The 7,596-nt window shown below is 37.7% G+C and overlaps 1 long non-coding RNA gene across 1 annotated transcript; it reads right to left on the reverse strand.

Annotated features, from left to right (window-relative positions):
- Window positions 1-389: 389 nt before the first annotated feature.
- Window positions 390-7,209, reverse strand: LOC112974893. Its single transcript, XR_003256404.1, has 2 exons — window positions 6,101-7,209; window positions 390-2,706 (listed from the first exon to the last, which is right to left on the reverse strand). It is a non-coding gene; the product is annotated as an uncharacterized LOC112974893 (long non-coding RNA).
- Window positions 7,210-7,596: the final 387 nt, after the last annotated feature.

Here is a 7,596-nt window from a genome sequence, read left to right on the forward strand (position 1 = left end):
GTAGTACTATGTGGGAATTTAAAGAGTAGTTGGTTTGACAAGCAGTCTGGGCCATATTTGAAGGCAAGTTCTACACTTCCAGGTTCAGTGAAATAACTAGAAAACAGCTGCTCTTTAAAAACTCTATTAACAACAGTTTAAAAAATTGCGTGATTGATAGATGTTGCATGTTATAAAAGGACTGACATTTTCCAATCATTGCTGAAGAGCAGAATTAAAAGAATTAAAAAMCAAAAAATCTTAGGGAGCTGGGTATAGAGATCTTTACCTTTTTGGAAGAAACCCTGTCTTAAGTATGCTGAGGAAGTAGAGTAGCCAAGTGAGGTACCCAAACGAATGTTGTTCCTTCTATGCTATATTGGCAGTAAAAGAGAGTGAGCCATTTTTGCTACATTTAACACTTGTACATTTTATTTAGTTAAATCAGCCATTGTACACATTGCAGCTATGTATTGTTAGTGTTGTTTTTTTTTTTTTAATCTTTAACTAATACATGCCCTCATAGATATATTCAATTAGTGTTATCACCATGGGAACAAGATGCTGATTCATCAACTTAAAATTCACTTCTCTCACAGTATTCAAGTTCTTTGATAACACAGCAAAAAATCAAAATAAGAGGTGAATAACCATTATGTTGTTACACAGAACATCATCTGCACCGCAAATAACACAACAGAAATGCATTTCTTTAGAGCCCCATTCAAGATCATCCTGTGCTATCTTTAACAATAAGAAAGCCCTGATGTATCATGAAATATTTCATCATGGGTCTCTCATTCATTTTGGCTGCCAAAACACTTGTTTTCTATCTGTCTGCCTGCCAAAAGTGAGCTAGCATGATGCCTTGCATTGTTTTGCTTGCAAGAAGCCAGAACTCCCAAGATGTTTTCACTCTTTTGGCATCATTACTTTAATGAGAAAGTGCCCTTGTTCTGAGCACTGAGTGAGTCATTTAAAAAAAATAAAACAAAATAAAAGTCAAAGGCCAGATAAGTATTACCCCAGAGGACAGAATTTATTTTTCTCTGTTTTTTTCTCTCTGAGTATACTATTAAAAAGATCAAATAGCTGATTAAAAACATTTAAAGTGTGTATGTGTGTGCATCATATTTGCTAAAACACTACAGAGCTCCAACCACTAAATATTAGGATATAGAACACCAAAAGTGTCAGATCTCTATGTTCCCTTTTTTTGAAAATAAAAGTGCAGACATGCTATTATGGTTTTCAGAGGGTTGGTTTAGAAATATATATATTATACATATATATATATAAAGATAAAATATGAACAGAAACTGGCTTTCAAGGATTGTGAGCAACTTTCTCTTTAAAAAACGATTGATTGGAAGATAAAAACTGCTCGCTCAGTGCTAAGAGGGCTAACAAGCTGACGTGATTACAGAAGGGTTTGGTTTTGACTTTCAGATGCCACATGCATGTATCAGGTAAGAGGCAATCTTCGTAAAACACGGCGAATTAATTAATCTCTTTGTATAGTGGGTAGGTCTTTCTCCCATAGTTATCTACAGTGCAGTGGCCAGCAGAAAGTACCATCAATAAGACAGTGTGGTTTGCTAAAGCAGTGATGAAAACAGGAAACTACTGTAGTTATAATTGTTTAATACACCCTGCCACATGTCCAGATCTAAAAGATTTTAATACCRTATGCAAATGTACCATAGATATAGCTGCTAGCAAGTTGGTTACCTAATTGTTGGGGKTTTTTTTTTTTTCCCCTCTTTCTGGAAATCTTTAGGTGGCTGTCCAAAGGTCTTAAAAGTATTGAGGGCCACAGTCAGCTGTTACTTCATGAAAACAGCTGCATTTCCAGGTTTTTAGCCTGACTCTTAGAGCCTTTAACTATAATAGATCCCTAAACTGGAAGTCCTATGGATGCAGGAGATCTGCAGTGCTTCCTCCTCAGTCAGTCTGTGTTCTCAGTCGATTAYGTTAACAATATTTTTATTCATCGCTGTTCAGCAGTTTCAATAGACCTTGTAATCCATTTTGCTAACTGTAGTCATAGGCAGTGTGTTCTCTGCAGTCTTTAGGTCCAAATACTCTTGCTATATACAGTTTACATGTTAACATCTCCCCCGTTTTTGTTTTTTGTCTTTGTTTTTTTAAATGATGCATGTACATAGTCACTTGAAGAGGCCTGTAGATGAAGTTGGCTTGACAAATGCAATTTCGTGAAGCTAGTGCAGAAGCAAAAGAACAGAAAAAGTGGCGATGCTGACAAATTCCCAGTACGGCACAAAGACGATGATTCGGTGGATAAATCATCCTGAATGAAGGATGCTATCTTTGGTCACAAATTAGCTTACAGGGTAAAAAAAAAAAACAAAAACCTAAAATCAAATATGGGCAGCGGGTGTAAAATGAATTTGCTGCATCTGCACAAGTAGAAATGGCAGTGTCTTCCAGTGATTATGTAGGTAATAATGTCACACCTAGAGAAGATAAATGCTGCATACTGGATGGATGGTTATGTGATGCTGTTGAGGGGTGGCAGCTTCTCACTTTGCTTCGTGTTTCCAGTCCTCCTTGCAGAAGTGCCTAAGAAGCTGCTGGAGGTCATGTTGGAGGTCATCCTGTGGTAGTGCTTCTGGTGTGTCTTCCAGCTCTTCTGTGTGAATGTGTTTTCCATACCGGTCCTTCATCACAGTCCTCTTGTGTGTGCTGGCTTTATTCAGTGTTGTCCTAAAGAAAAAGAATGAGAAAACATTCTTTAAAAGCCCACAGCTCCTGAAGCTTTTAAAAGACACTCCTTTTCAGTTTTAAAGCTCTTTAAATGAAAGTAAAATGAGAAGAACTGTAGTTGGAAGCAATAGTTAAGCCAGCTACTGTGGTTAAATGTTCTTTATGGACTYGGAATAAAAAGCACACACCACTTTAACTGGCTTTCATAAGGTAAACTAATAACAGTTCATCTGTACATACTTAAGCATACAGTTTTATATGCCTGACAAAAACATGCTGTAACACACAGACATGCAACATATCTTGAAATCCACACAAGACCTTCCTACTTGCTCTGTTTAGCTTCAACATACAGAGTTGTCTTGTACAACAGTAACTTAAGATTTCTTCACCATGGTTTCAGYTTCTTTAGATGATACCTTCTTGAAGACTTCTGAGTAAGTCAAGTCTTACTTCTGACTGTCAGTAAAACTGTACTTGGGGCAACTAGTCTATTAAAATGTTCTGTTAATTGCTCTCTTACTTCATCCGAACCTCTTGCCCTACCAGTAAAAACTTTAAATCTCCCTAAGCCTTCTTCAGATCTAGGCAAGGAAATGTAGTTGTCATAGGACAGCTAGGTGTCTCTCGGCCTGATCTAGAAGCCCAAATTTTGGTCAGTCTGTGAGCGAGGACCATGGGAAGTCAGCGTACTTGGAAATTCCCAATTGCTCAGCCAGGAATAGCTTGATGCACAAACCTATTTTAACAGGCAGTTGATGCTTCTTAATTTCACCTGTATGACCAAAACATCCCTCTGTCAGGCAGAAGCCCTTGACAGGTATACCTGTTTCTTCATCTAAAAGTAGATGAAGGTCAGCAGGTCTTCCAGCTCTGTGTGTCCTTGCAACACCCTCACAGCATCTCTGAAAACAGTATGTGTTTGCAGCTTGTAAGGCTTGTAGGCTTCCCTCTCAGTGAAGTGGGATACTGCTTATTCCAAGTATAAATACAAATCAGGTAGAAACAAATTAAAACTGACCCTTTACAGTTCAGACAGTGTGTTCTTTCCAAATGCTAACGCTGGCTCTACCATGCTGATGCATTTGCCCACTATCAATACAAATGGCCCGAAAGAAAATGCATGTATGGTAAGTAACATGTAGTAGCGTGAGCTCAAGTTGTGTGTGGTAGGCATGCATATATTTATTGTACGAAGTAGCTCTTATTTTATTATTGCTACATATTTTCACCTCCATATCTCTGCCCTACCTCATTCTTAATGGGGCTCAATTCTCATGTGCAGGTATATCTTCTCATCTGTTTTGATAATACTTCAAATTACCAAATGATTGCAGAGCCAACTCTTATGTAAAATTATTTTGGAAGTATCCTTGATTTATTTTGTTAACTGTAAATCACAGTCTGTTATTTTACATCACCTCCTATGATCAATTGGGCAGTGATACACATTACTGAGCTAGTCTTTCCAACTGAATATAGACCTTTCCAGTGCTTGCATCCCTTCCTGTAATAAAACGTTAGTAGTAATATTTAGTACCTTTGCAAATAAAGCTTCAAATGCTGCCAGACAGTGGTTTCACTTCAGACACTCACTTGAATCCACTTATGTTTATTATGAGTTTGTTAGTCCTTTTCTAGTAACAGTTCATTGGCATGCCAAGCCAAACCTTTTAATAATTGATCCATCCTCTTTCATGATTTCTTTCTCTACTAAAGCAGGGAGCTGGACTTTCGTTTGGTTACCTGTATAGCTCAAAGCCTAAATTAAAACAAAAACAAAACCCTAGGACAAAAGGTAATTGTTCTTTATACCTTAATCTTCAAATTAATGAAGCTGACTAAATCTGTGCAGAGCTGAGGAGGTGTTTAAAAACACAGCATGATGAGAAAATTAAGAAGACACAAATAATTTGGAAGTATGTGCCTGCCATTTGCATCCTTTCAAATCTTCCTCAAAAGTATAAATGAGTAACAGTTTCTCAGTAGGATACAGTTTAACAGTAGGATAATTTCATTGTTACTAAGAACTGCACTGAAGGGTGTCTTGGTACTTTATTTTCAACTTTTAAACAGCCCAACTCAAGACCTGGAGCACCACATTTGCAGAACTCATCATTTATATCTATTTATGACAATTCTTTTCCTGTTGCAGGAAACATTCTTTCTTTTATATGTTTCAACTGTCATCTTGAGCTCTGTCTTGCTCCCATGTCTCAAAACAGTTGCCTATTCCCAGTGCTAGCAGTACATAGAAACAGGTGGGTGATAGTTCTGAGCCTTGACCGTACTGAAATGGAGGAGGCAAGGAGTGGAGTCCCGCAAGCGTTCCACAGAATATCTGCTGTTGGTAATATGTCACAGGAAAAAAAAAGCAGCATTTTTATTTCCATTTGGCTGGATATGGGTTTCTCTGTGGTATCTTCTGCAGGCTTCTTGATTTGCTTTTTGTTTTTAAGTAAAAAGATAAACTAGAAGCTGTTAGGTGAGGAAGAAGTGTCATTTCCAAGCCTATTCTTTGAATCTCTACTGCAGCACATGACAGCTTTTGTTGCTTGTATAGGTTTTGCCAGGAGAGGGGGATCTGGCTACGGGGCCTATATTCATAAAGGGAAATTTGGCATCTCAATCAAATAGCTTACYGCTGTTGTCCTCCTGCAGTATGTAGAACTATTGTACTGCAGAAAACCCATACCTGGACCATAAAATTGTTCCATTTATGCTTTTATATGGTATTTTGAAAAATTAAAAAACACAGTACTTAAGTTACATATATTGCCAAGAAGCTCTTTTCTGCATGAGCCTTCAAGGTGACAAGGTATTGTACACATGTGTTGTTTAAAGGGATAATGGATGGATTAAAATTAAAGGGCTAACAATTCCTTGTAGAAAAAAAAAACTATATTAGTTTAATACAACTTTTCTATTACTGACATGTCTAAGCTGATCAGAAAAAGCATTAAAACAGGAAAGGTGCTGAATAGCTTGGTAGCTCTTTCTTCCATTCAAGGACAAAAGGAACAATTGCTGTGATGCATGGACTTGTCTAGAGAGTAGACTTAACTGTTCTAAAGTTAGCTGCATGTGTTTCAACATACGAATGGGCTTACTCATTGTGTGAACCACACAAGTGAGTTCTATCCACTTTAGTCAAATCCTGCATGTTTTTGGAACCTTAAAATGTTTCATAGCTAATTCCTTAATGACAGACCTCCCCATCCCCACCCTGCTTTATATACTAAAGTCTTCATAGCATGGCTGCATATAACAATCGAGGTTTATACTCAGTAGCTGAGTGATGCTCCACCACCAAAACCCTTTCAGTAGAGTACAATTTGTCCCCAGGTATGCTGTGACGTTTGTTTTAATATTTGTATTTAAAATGCCTTTTTACCTCTTCAAAGTCCTCTTTGGCTGAAGGAAGATCAGTAGCTAAGCTCGCATCCCCCAAGTGCTTCTCTGTTCTCTCTCCTTGCACTACAGTGGTCTTTATGACTTTGCTGACCTTGCGGCCTTCTACTGGTTCAGATTGGAATTTGGAGGCACTAGACAAAACAGCAGGTTCAGACAAGGTCACCTGGAGGGTCAGAAGACAGAAGTATAATGGGTATGAATTATGTAACAGATACAAAGTAAGCTTATGTCTTTTAGTTATCTTACCCTTCCTTTCTTTTCTTAATCATTGCCCTACAGAACAACAATGTAAGAAATGTCTCACTTCCTATGTGTACTCATCAAAATAGTGAGTGTGCATTTTGTTACCTGCTGTACAGCAGCTCCAGAACTAGACAGTGTAAGATTTGCGCCAGCTCAGATTGCAGGAGCAGCCCTGGATAATTTACTCTGCCGAGTAAATGCTGTGGCTATGCTGCCACAGCTGACCTGCTTCTGGAACCTGAACGAGCCTGAGGATAGCAGGGATATTGCTACCCTCCACCACAGCACAGGCTGCCATACTGGCTTACCTGCCAAAGCCACTGGAATATTATACCGAGTAACAAGTGGTAATATGGATCAGTGGTATCAGTCCATATCGTATAATTAAGAACAACTTCTAGAGATGAAAGAAGTCATGCTTGTAAAAGCAAGGAGCTCTTACAGGAGTAACAGACCAGAATTTTTAAATACCACATGAAAGTGATAAACAGGATTTTATTTTGCAGAACACAAGCTAAATGTGTATGGGTTCCATATTATAAACTGTAGTTCTGTTATCATCAACTAACTAAAAAAAAATGACTTTGTTTTTGTGTTACCTTACTCTTAGGGAATTAATTCTGATGAGTAAATGGGACTGGTGGGAGAGAATGGCAATCATGTTCTTAGCATTTCTCATGACAGTTTGTTAAATGTTGCTTTCAACTTCAATACTGCTGAAAGCAACCTCTCTCATTAGCTTTGGCCCCTTTGTCACTAACTTAATTGTGCTGATACAAATATCTGTAGGGCTATGTGGTGAACTAGGGCAGGAAAACAGAAACAAAAAAGCACTTACCTTTTCAGGTTGGGGTGGGGTTTTTGTTTTAGGTTTGTGTTGTTTTGTTTTCTTTTTGTTTTGTTTCCTTTCCTTTTTTTTTTTTTTTTTAAACTATCTGGCTCTACAAACAATCCGCATAGAAGTAATACTTAGGTTTAACCCACTGATGTGTTCTTTTCTTTGGAGAGGTTAAACAAAACATAACTAGTTTCAGAATGGCTTAGTTGTAGAATCTTGGAGAACRTCAAATCATTTCATTATGACATATGCTAACTTTCTCATTAGATAAGTATGTATCTGTTATCAGACCCCTTATCATTCATCTATATGTCATCTTAGTGTGATATGTGCTAATTTGTTGCATCAAAGTGAGAAACAGCCTTGGGAACATCTTGTATTGTGGTATGTACTAA

Source organism: Apteryx rowi, unplaced genomic scaffold (genome assembly GCF_003343035.1).
Source record: "Apteryx rowi isolate R43461 unplaced genomic scaffold, aptRow1 scaffold_634, whole genome shotgun sequence".
NCBI classification, from domain to species: Eukaryota; Metazoa; Chordata; class Aves; order Apterygiformes; family Apterygidae; genus Apteryx; species Apteryx rowi.